Genomic DNA, 12,241 nt, shown 5'->3' on the forward strand with positions numbered 1-12,241 from the left:
ACACAATTTGAATTAACCACATGGCTCTTTGGAGGTGATTGGAAGACTGAATGATCCAGATCAATGGGTAAGTACCCATTTGAATCCATGAAAAAGGTAGGATAGAAACAATATATGGTTGCTAAGCAGATGTTTGTATCATTTCAGATACAGACCGTGAGTAAGTAATTTGGTACGTATTTGTTTCATATCCCTGGGTGAATGCAATGTTGTGTCATGAAAGCATCAATACAGGTGTGAAGTTGTCAGGTGGAGTTTAGAGATTATGTTCACTAATGGTAGTTTTGAAGAGTGAAATGCATGTAACATATTCTAGAAATAGTTCATCCAGAAAGATTGTATTAAGGTGCTAAAGTTAAACTCTCAGCTGACATATACTTTACACTCTTAGCATGATTGTTCATAGAGCACATGCAATCAAATTCCATTTATGTTATACCAGTATAATAATAATAATTCTGACTTGTGTATGTTTATTTGGGGAATTGAAGAACAAAGGCTCTTGGTTTAAATACCATACCCTGAATGCTTTTTACAATGCATACCTTCATTTTTTTCATTCCATATATGGTCTGATAATCCAATAATATCTGCTTAACAGGCATTTAAAAATTACTTTCTTATGTGTTTACAATTTGGATATTATGTTTTATAATGCCTTCATCTATTATTCCATATCTATTACTTATTTTCTACTTTAAAATTCTAACCTTAAATAATCTCAATAATGTCACCTGAGTTTTTAAATTTCTTTATTTAAGAATGAATCTATGATAGTAACATAGCTATGGTTTATGGTTATGACAGGTACAATGTAAAGTTTATTATATTCTCATAGTGTGAAGAGAAAATAAAAGAACATGAAAGATAGGTTTATGTTCTTTCATTTTAAATTAAGTATTGTCACATGAACATGTAAGTGAATTTGTACTGAATGAGTCCCAAAGAACTTTTTTGATCTACCAGTGATCCAAGTCTGATCTACCAATGACCTATACTAAAAGATAATAAGTGTTGACTGTGTGAATTCTACGTTTTCTTCCCGATCTATTTGGCCAACTTTACTTATAAAACTAATATATTGCAATACACCTCAAATGAATTTTTGTAAGCATTGTATACCAGCTATTAATATCCACAAAACTTGATCACAGTAATCTGATTATGATTAAATATTTAAAAAAAAAATAAACTCCAGGTCAATGGCTATATCATTAGCAAACAATGTATAGAAGAGCTAGGAAAGTATAAAATATAATTGGAAGTGATCTAGAAAGTGTGTAGACAAGGGCCTGTGATATTGGCACACAACAATAGTGGTTAGTATCAGTGTGATTCATACTAACAAACCAATACACTTTTCATGTTTTTTACTATATTAAAAATTGATCCATTTTCTTTATATTTAAGTAAAGAGATATAGATCGTTTTTTATTTTATATTAATCTGTTCTTTAAAATTTCCTGAATGAGAACATACTTTATCCTAAATTGTCTTTCCATACTTTTAAATGAACCTGAGCAAGTTACAGTTCATTATTTCAGTCATGTGTGATGTTACATAAAATAACATCCCTCAGGTATATTATGTGCTCAAATTAACTGCAGCACTAAAAATAGTGATTTCAAAAAAGCATCTGTCATTTTATTACAATTTAAGCTTAAGAACTTCTGTGACCCTTTCACTCCCAAACAGGATTATTTATAGCACTCCAGTTTCTAAAAACAAAGAACAAATCTAATGCTGCACTACTTATAGTGTATAAAAAATACTTAAATGTTTGTTTCACCTAGAATTTATACTTATCTTTACATCTGTAAAACATCTGTCTAAAACTGTGATTGACACAAAATTACTGAATTTTAATACTGAGTTACACTTCTATTTAGGGATATCATGGAGAATATCTTAATTTTAACAATTGCATTTTCCATTATTCAAATTCACTTTGAAAAGAAACGTCACATAATTTCTCATGAAATGAAAATCCAGTCACAGTTAACAAAGAAATAATATTTTATCTATTAGGAAATCCTGTGCTCAGTTTCTCCTTTTGTTAAAATCTTTTAAACCTTTGGTTTAGGGCTTTTCTTTGTTTTGTTTCTGTTTAGATTTTCTCTCTGTTCTAAAGAAATTGTCACCTTAAGAATGCCACATTTGTTTATAGCTGTTTTCAGTTACATTTATTCTATTTTTCTAGTAATAATAAATGCAAATCAGTGCTTATTATTCCAAAACACACAGATGTTCCACACACCACGGATAAACAAATTTTCCAGCCCACTACTCCAATAGTGTCACTGTAAATTCACTCTCTGAATCAAATACATTTTGTTGTTGGCTTTGAATAATCCTAGATTTTTGGATATGCTCATGTAGATAGTTTCTTTCAAAAATATGCTTGCTCTTAGTTTATATTTCTACTTTCCATTTTACATTAGAATTTATTGGCTTGAGTCATTAATTCCAAATTTGAAGATTTTTCCATTCTAATCTGTTTTTCTTTGTTCATTTAAGAAGCTTTTGAAAAGCTTTCCTTTTTAAGAAAAGCTTTCTTGACTTAAAAAAAAGTTTCAATATCCTACAGTTTGGTAACGATTGATTGCTTACTGTTTTATAGGACAAAATTACATAAAACTGAATGTATAGACGCTGCTGTACATTTAGCATTTACATGGGTCTTTACAATATAAATTTAGTATTTTAGGTTCTTTTAAGCTTTAAATTATATCTTTGTACAATTTTTCTTGATAATATTTTATATTCAAAACATTTTCTATAGATGTTTTAAAAAATCATACATTTAGGACTCATATTTTTAAAAACTTGGTAATATGCACAGGAGATATTTATTCAATGTTTTATGCACAATTGTAGAATAAGATAATGTCCATCAGTAGAAAACTGGTTAAAAACAATATTCAATATTACTATTACAAAGTTCTACTGAGGAATGGATTTAAAGTAGACTTGGGGGGACTTGGTGTACCTCAGTGGCAGAGTGCCTGCCTAGGCCATGGGTTCAATCCCCAGTACTGGAAAAATAAACAAACAAAAACCAAGATGAACTCTGATAGTAACAAACTTATAATGGTTATATCTGAATAAGAAATGTATAGTTAAATGTAATATTTTTCTTTTTAATTAATTTATTTTAATTAGGTATATATGGTGGAAGAATGCATTTTGACTCATTGAACACAATTGCAACGCAACATTTTATTTCTCTGATTATACACAATGTAGTGTCACACCAACTGTGTAGTCATACGTGTACCGAGGGTAATGATGTTCATCACATACCACCACCCTTCCTGCCCCCATACTCCCTCTTCTCTCCTCCCTCCTCTTTGCACAAAGTTCCTCCATTTTTCCCATGCCCTCCCTGATTATGGATCAGCATCCACTTATCAAAGAGAACATTTGGGTTTTGGTTTTTGGGGATTGGCTTACTACACTTAACATGATATTTTCCAACTCCAACCATTCACTTACAAATGCCATAATGTTATTCTCTTTTAATGCTGAGTAATATTCCATTATGTATGTATACTACAGTTTCTTTATCCATTCATCTATTGAGGGCATCTAGGTTGCTTCCACAGTTTAGCTATTGTGAATTGAGCTCCTATAAACATTGATGTGGCTCCATTACTATAATATGCTGATTTTAAGTCCTTTGCGTATAGACAGAGGAGTGGGATAGTTGGGTCAAATGGTGGTTCCATTCCAAGTTTTCTAAGGAATCTCCGTACTGCTTTTCAGGGTGCTTATACCAATTTGCAGACCCACCAGCAATGTATAAGTGTGCCTTTTCCCCAACATCTTCACCAAAACTTACTGTTTTTTGCATTCTTGATAACTGCCATTCTGACTGGTATGAGATGAAATCTTAGAGTAGTTTTGATTTGTATTTCTCTAATTACTAGAGATTTTGAACATTTTTTTTATATTTGTTGATTGACTGTATATCTTCTTCTGAGAAGTGTCTCTTCAGCTCCTTAGCCCATTTATTGATTGGGTTGTTTAGTGCTCTATCTGACATGTACGGCAAAAATTTGCTCCCAAAATGTAAGCTCTCTTCACCTCATGAATTGTTTCTTTTGCTGAGAAGAAGTTTTTTAGTTTGAATCCATCCCATTTATTAATTCTTGATTTTATTTCCTGTGCTTTAGGAGTCTTGTTAAGGAAGTCAGGGCCTAATCTGAGTTGATGAAGATTTGGGCCAAAATTTTTCTCTGTTAGGCACAGGATCTCTGGTCTAATTCCTAGGTCCTTGATCCATTTTGAGTTTTGTGCATGGTGAGAGATGTGGGTCTAGTTTCATTTTGCTGCATATGGCTTTCCACTTCTCTCAGCATCATTTGTTGAAGAGGCTATCTTTACTCCAATGTATTTTTTGGCACCTTTGTCTAATATAAGATAACTGTAATTATGTGGGTTAGTCTCTGTCTTCTATTCTGTACCATTGGTCTACATGTCTACTTTGGTGCCAATACTATGCCGTTTTTGTTACTATAGCTTTGTAGAATAGTTGAAGTTAATCAATTTCATTGATTCTTTGTAGTATATTTTAAGGTATTTTGATGCCTCCTTTTTCTCTCTTATTTCTAAGGATTGCTTTGAATATTCTAGGTCTCTTGTTTTTCAAAATGAATTTTATAATTGCTTTTCCTATTTCTATAAGGAATGATGTTGGGATGTAAATTGGAATTGCATTGAATTTGTATAGCACATTGGGTAGTATGACCATTTTGACAATATTAATTTTGCCTATCCAAGAGTGTGGGTGGGAAATCTATCCATCTTCAAATGTTCTTCAATTTATTTTCTTAATGTTCTGTAGTTTTCATTGTAGAGGTCTTTTACCTCTTTTGTTAAGTTAATTCTCAAGTTTTTTTTTTTTTTTTTTTGAGGCTATTGTGAATGAGGTAGTTTTCCTAATTTCTCTTTCAGAGGATTCATCACTGATGTATAGAAATGCATTTGATTTATGGGTGTTGATTTTATATCCTGCTATTTTGATGAATTCATTTATTAATTCTAGAAGTTTTCTGTTGAAGTTTTTGGATCCTGTAAGTATAGAATCATGTTGTCAGCAAATAATAATAGTTTGAGTTCTTCTTTTCCTATTTATATCCCTTTAAATTTTCATGTCTCTAATTGCTCTGGCTAGAGTTTCAAGGACTATGTTGAATAGAAATGGTAAAAAAGGACATCCCTATCTTCTTCCAGTTTTTACAGGGAATGTTCCCAATTTTTCTCCATTTAAAATGGATGTTGGCCTTGGGTTTAATAGAGATAGCTTTTACAATATTGAGGTATATTCCTACTATCTATAGTTTTTCTAGAGTTTTGAACATGAATGGGTGCCGTATTTTGAAAAATGCTTTCTCTGCATCAATTTATATAATTATATGATTCTTATCTTTAATTCTATTGGTGTGATGAGTTATATTTATTGATTTCCTTACACTGAACCATCCTTGCATCCTTGGAATGAATACCACTTTCTCATGGTGCACCATTTTTAATATATTTTTGTAAGCAATTTGCCAGAATTTTATTGAGAATATTTGCATAAATGTTCATCAGGGATTTGATCTAAAATTTTCTTTCCTTGGTATGTTTCTGACTGGTTTTGGTATTAGGATGATACTCGCTTGATAGAATGAATTTTGAAGGGTTCCCTCCTTTTCTATTTCATGGAATAATTTGAGAAGTATTGGTATCAATTCTTCTTTGTAGGTCTTGTAGAAAACAGCAGTGAACCTGTATGGTCCTGAGCTTTTCTTGGTTGGTAGGCTTTTGATGGCTTCTTCTATTTCCTTGCTTAAAATTGATCTATTTAAATTACTCTTAACTCAGTTTGAGTTGATCATATGCCTGTAGAAATTTGTCAGTGTCTTTGAGGTTTGCAAATTTTACTGGAGTATAAGTTTTCAAAATAGTTTTTAATTGTCTTCTGTATTTCAATAGTGTCTGTCTTGATATTTCCTTTTGCATCATAAATTTTAGTAATTTGTATTTTCTCTCTCCTTTTTTTGCTAGGGTGGCTATAGGCTTGTCAATTTTATTTATTTTTACAAAGAATCAGCTTTTTTGTCTATTTTTTGAATTGTTTCTTTTATTTCAATTTCATTGATTTCTGCCCTAATTTTAATTATTTCCTGTCTTCTGTCTTCTACTACTTTTGGTGTTGGTTTGTTCCTCTTTTCGTAGGGCTTTGAGCTGTAATGTCAGGCCATTTATTTGTTGACTTTTTCTTCTTTTAGTGAATGAATTCCATGCAATGAACTTTCCTCTTAGAACTGCCTTCAAAGTGTCCCATAGATTTTGATAAGTTATAGCAGAGTTCTAATTTACCTCTAAGAATTTTTTTATTCCTCCCTAATGTCTTGTCTTATCCATATATCATTCAATAGCATATTGTTTAATCTCTAGTTGTTGGAGTAGCTTCTATTTTTTTATTTTATCATTGATTTTTTAATTTCATTCCATTATGGTCGGATACAATACAGGGTAATGTTTCTATTTTTTTTGTATTTGCTAAGAATTGTTTTGTGGCATAAAATATGGTCTGAAGGATTCATGTGCTGCTGAACAGAAACTATATTCACTTGTTGATGGATGGAATATTGTATATATTTCTGTTAAGTCCAAATTATTGATTGTATTATTAAATTATATAGTTTCTTTGTTTAGTTTTTGTTTGGAAGATCTATCCAGAGGTGAGAGAGGTAAAAAGTACCCAGTATATGCATAGATTCCCCACTGTTTGGGGCATAGATATTTATGATTGTTTTGTCTTATTGATGTATGAATCCCTTAAGCAGTATGAAATGTTCTTCTTTATCCCTTTTTCACTAGCTTTGGTTTGAAGTCCACTTTATCTGATATGAGAATGGAAACCCCTGCTTGTTTATGAGGTCCATGTGCAAGGTATGCTTTTTTCAACCTTTTAAACTTCAGTCTGTGGATGTCTTTTATGTGAGATGAGTCTCTGGAAGGCAGCATATTGTTGGTTGGGTCTTTTTTTTTTTAATCTAATCTGTCAATCTATGTCTTTTAATTGATGAGTTTAGGTCATTCACATTCAGGGTTATTATTAAAATTTAATTTGTATTCCCAATCATTTTGGTTTATTTTTGTTTTTTCAACTAGACTTGGTTTCTCTTTTTATTGGCCTTTCCTTTAGTGTAGTTCCTCCTTTTGCTGATTTTCATTGTTGTTTTTCATTTCCTCCTCATGGATTATTTTGCTGAGAATGCTTTGTAGCACAGGCTTTCTCACTGTAAATTCTTGAAATTTTTCTATATCATGAAAGGTTTTTATTTTGTCATCAAATCTGAAGCTTAATTTTGCTGGATATAAGATTCTTGTTTGGCAACCATTTTCTTTCAGTGCTTGGTATATGTTGTTCTAGGACTCCTGGCTTTGTCAGTGCTTGGTATATGTCGTTCTAGGAACTCCTGGCTTTGAGGGTCTGGGTTGAAATATCTCCCGAGATCTAAATTGGTCTCCCCTATATGTGATCTGATTCCTCTTTCTTGTGGCCTTTAAGATTCTATCCTTATTACATGCTAGGCATTTTCATTTTAATGTGTCTTGGCATAGATTTTTTTTGTAATTCTGTACATTTGGTGTCCTGTAAGCCTCTTACATTTGATTTTCCAGTTTATTCTTCATGTCTGGGAAATTTTCTGATATTATTTCATTAAAGATATTGTGCATTTCTTTGGTTTGAATCAATGTGCCTTCCTCTACCCCAATAAATCTTAGATCGATCTTTTGATGTTTTCCCATAATTCTTGAATGTTCTGTTCATGGTTTCTTACCATCTTCACTGTGTGGTCAACTTTATTTTCAAGATTGTATATTTTGTCTTCATTATTGGACTTCTATCAAAGTGATCTAGTTTATTAGTGATGCTTTCTATTAAAGTTTTTTATTCCGTTTATTCTTTCCTTCATTTCAATAGTTTCTGATTTTTTTTTTCAGAATCTCTCTTTCTTGAAATAATCTTTTGCTACCTGTGTTTTCTCCCTTATCTCTTTGTTGGTGGGATCAATGGTTGCATGTATTTGCTCTCTTATCTTTTTGTTGGAGTGATCAATTTTTGCTCACTTAGGTCATTCTTTAATTTGTAGGTCATTTTAATTATGCATATTCTGAACTCCTACTCTGTAAGTTCATCAATGGCACTGTCCATGGATTCTATTATTGTAGTATCTTGGTTTGTTTGCCGTACTTTCCTCCCTTGTTTTTTCATGTCATCTATGTGTCCTCCTTTCTTGCAGTCTGGATCTGAGGTATTACAGTTTCTACCTTATAATGTTGCAGTGTCCCTGCAGATTACCTGTACCTCACCTTGGTGTTGGGCTTTTTGATCCCAGCTAGTGTCCCATGATAAATGCTACTGCAGCTCAAGGTGGTGGTGATAATAGTGCAGATAACTCAAGATAGCAATGGGGGTGTTCCAAGATGGATGCAAACTATCTGACATGGGGCTGAAATGTGGGCTGCCTATTCAGAGATGTAGCTGCCTCCAGGCCCTACCGATTGTCCCAAGATGGAGGCTACAGCTGGGGAAGGCTATGGCAATGGCTGCAGTGTCCAAAGATGGAGGAGGGCTAGTCGTGGGCTCTGGCATTGGTCTGCTGGTGAGTAGGAGTGGTCCTGGTCCAGGCCTGGGCCTTGGCTTCTGCGTGGGACAACTAGGTAGGTAATTTTATCTTTTATAAATTATTTTAAAATCACTAAGCTGAGCAAATGTATGAAGAATAAGGAACTTCAACATTATCTATAATACTTTATGATTTACAAAAGAGATACTTGAAGCAAAGGTAATAAATGTATTAACATGTGTCAGAAATTGTAAATAAATCTCCTTTTCTGTTTTTTATTTATTTTTTTCTAAAGTTAAAGTTAATAATATTACCACTGCCCCAAAATTTTCCTTTTGTTTCATTGATGCTGAAGTCCTTATTTTTTAACCAGAAAGTACTAATGTGCTAAACTAAGGTCCAAAATCAAACAACATACTATTAAAACAACATGGCAACACAACTCTGTACCCATTTAGAAGTAATTGTTTTGACTTAGTCTGTTCATTTTTGTGATATACTCAGAGCCTTTTAAAATTCCCTAAAAAGGGAATATTTGACTTTAAATTCCTTGAAAAAGAAACAATTAATTTCCTTCTTAGTGTATAATAAAAGAGCAATTAGGAAGCAAAAGCAAAGTGTAGTAAGGTCTTCAAAGGCTCATTTATGAATCATAAAAGGTTTGATAGTGTTAAATACCAATTGAAATGCCAAGGCAGCACAATGAGAGGCATTTAGACAGCTGGAAAACCATTGCATTGTGGGTCTTCTTAAATGTTATGCAAAATATGAGTGAATTAGATCCCAAAAGACTTCTCACTTTTCCATAATCATTTTGTAATCTGAAACAAGAAGTTCTTTCTCATTCTGTTTTTTTTTAAAAAACAGTCCATTGTACAACTGTTTGTTTTCTTTTAAAATTTCAGCTATACATGAAATTCTAAAAATGAAATATTTCACAAAAGAATTATTGCCTAATGAACTATTTTACCAACCTCAAACAGTAAATGATATTCAAACACAAATCTCTTCAAACATATAGAAACTGTAAAGTTCTTTGATACTTCTAAAAGAACTAAGCTTTATATTTAGGATTTACTTTTTTTAAAGTCAAGTAAAAGGTTTATTTCCTTGTTATTATATTTCTTTTTTTTAATTCTAATTTGTTACATATGACACCAGAATGCATTACAATTCATATTACACACTTAGAGCACAATTTTTCATATCTCTGGTTGTATATAAAATATATTCACATCATTCGTGTCTTCATATATATACTTAGGGTAATGATTTCCTTCTCATTCCACCATCTTTCCTAGCCCTACCCCACCTCCCATCACCTCCCTCCCCTTTGCCCTATCTAGAGTTCATCTATTTCTCCCATTCTCCCCCATAACCCTGTTATGAATCAGCATCCTTATATCAGAGAAAACATTCGGCATTTGGTTTTTTGGGGTTGGCTTCACTTAGCATTATATTCTTCAACTCCATCCATTTACCCGCAAATATCGCATGATCTGTTGTGCATGTGAGGCAAGCACTCTACCAACTGAGCTATATCCCCAGCTCATAGAGTTACCTTTTTTTTTTTAATACATGAGAGTGGAATGCACCACAATTCTTATTACACATATAGAGCACAATTTTTCATATCTCTGGTTGTATACACAGAATATTCACACCAATTTGTGTCTTCATACCTGTACTTTGGATAATAATGATTATCACATTCCACCATCATTAATAACCCCATGACCCCTCCCTTCCCCTTGGAGTTACTTTTTAAAGAAACTTTTCATCTAAAACTTACTAGTTCTAATGAGGTAATGATGACAGATAATGTGGCTTTAAAAATCTCTCAGTTCTTAATTGTAATTACCTAAATATGCCCCTTTGATAACATAATGTCATATATATAGTCAATCTATGCAATCTATGGTACTAAATTTAATCATAGTTCAATAGTAATACTGTAAACTACTCATAGTATTGAATAGTCAAGACAAAACCAAATAAGCATTTGTCACTTCTTTATATATATTAGCAATAATAATAATTGTAATTAGAATAATAACTACAATTATTGAATATTTTCTATTTGCCAGGCAATATACCAAGCTTATGCAATACATTCATGCCTTATTTTTGAGACAACTTTTCAAATCTGATTTGAAAACCACCTACACAGCCAAATATTAGAAGTAAATTCTGTTTCTGTTTCTTCAGCTGCACATCAGGCTAAGTGGCAGGTTTTTATATTTATTTTATTTTTGATTGACACACAATATCTGCACATATTTATGAAGTACAATGTGATGTTTTGATTCATATATATAGGGTAATAATAAAATCAGAATAGTTAGCATATACTTCATCATAACCGAAATGTCTTTATGTTGAGTAAATTAAAAAATCCTTTTTTATGTTCGTTTTATTTTAAGATGTCATTAACTGTATTTCATCCTCCTGTGCCATAGAACAACAAAATTGATTTGTCCCATTCTAAGTGTAACATTATACCCATTGACCATCCTCTACCTTCCCTGCCTTCATATTCTCTCCAGCTTTTTGACTAATAGTTAGGCTTTAAAAGATTTTACATTTGAACCATAAGAATATTCATCACTGCCAGCAACTTCTCACATCGGGAAGCATGAAGGACCTGCAATCTATGAAGTTATCAGTATCACTGTCCAACAGCTCTTGAATTATTCTTTTTGTCATTGTCCTTCTCCTCTTCCTTATTTCTGCTCCATCTAATCCCTGTTGCTACTCTTCCACTGATAGAGTTGACTAAGATAAACAAGAGTCTAGCACTGCTCTGCTCTCAGATATTAATATTTAATCCACACTATCATTCTACAAGGAAGTATCAGAATTCTACTGTGTATATGATAGAACTGACCTCTCACTGCACCATAGATTAAACAGCTTTCCCAAGGCTACAGACTACACAATCAGTCCCTCCTGCTCTCATAAATTGTGTGTGTGTGTTGGGGGGGGGGGGGCGGTGCGTGTAATGGATGCACTGCATAGGCTTAGTGTATTTCCTGGCAAACAGGAAACATTCAAGACAATTATTATTCTTATTACAATATTATTATGACTTTCTCAAGGCTGAGAGAAAGATAATCCAAATTTGCACAGTTAAGACATAACTGTAGATATACAGAGTATGCATACACAGTCTTTCCTTACACATTTTATTAGTATTATGACACAAGATCAGAGATCCTACAACAGATCATTAGCTTAAAGGTATTATAAAAATGTTTTCACTAGATAAGGTTTATAATATGTGAAAAATACAAGGACAAATAATTTCAAATAATAAGGAATGTCTATGATTAGACACCAAAAGTAGAACTTCTACAAGTGTCCTATAAAATGTGCTCTTCAGAGGAGTGACTGGTCAATAAGGCCCATAAAACAAGGCCTGAACACAGACATATGGGTATGTACTTTAAATAGGTGACATGGTAAGAAAGCCAAGGAGTGCCTGAACCACATTGAGAAATATCAGAGGCCAGCATTAGTATTCGAAATTATAAAATGGACCTCTCCGGTGCTGTCATAGGAAAAGCTTTGAGAAAACATTGGTGATTAAATAAAAATGTGAATATGAATACATG

The 12,241-nt window shown here is 32.5% G+C and overlaps 1 protein-coding gene across 3 annotated transcripts in view; it reads right to left on the minus strand.

Annotated features, from left to right (window-relative positions):
• Grik2 (glutamate ionotropic receptor kainate type subunit 2) overlaps window positions 1-12,241 on the minus strand; it is a 677,012-nt gene that overhangs the window by 227,246 nt on the left and 437,525 nt on the right. The window lies entirely within an intron of this gene.

This window comes from Marmota flaviventris, chromosome 6 (assembly GCF_047511675.1).
Source record: "Marmota flaviventris isolate mMarFla1 chromosome 6, mMarFla1.hap1, whole genome shotgun sequence".
NCBI lineage: Eukaryota > Metazoa > Chordata > Mammalia > Rodentia > Sciuridae > Marmota > Marmota flaviventris.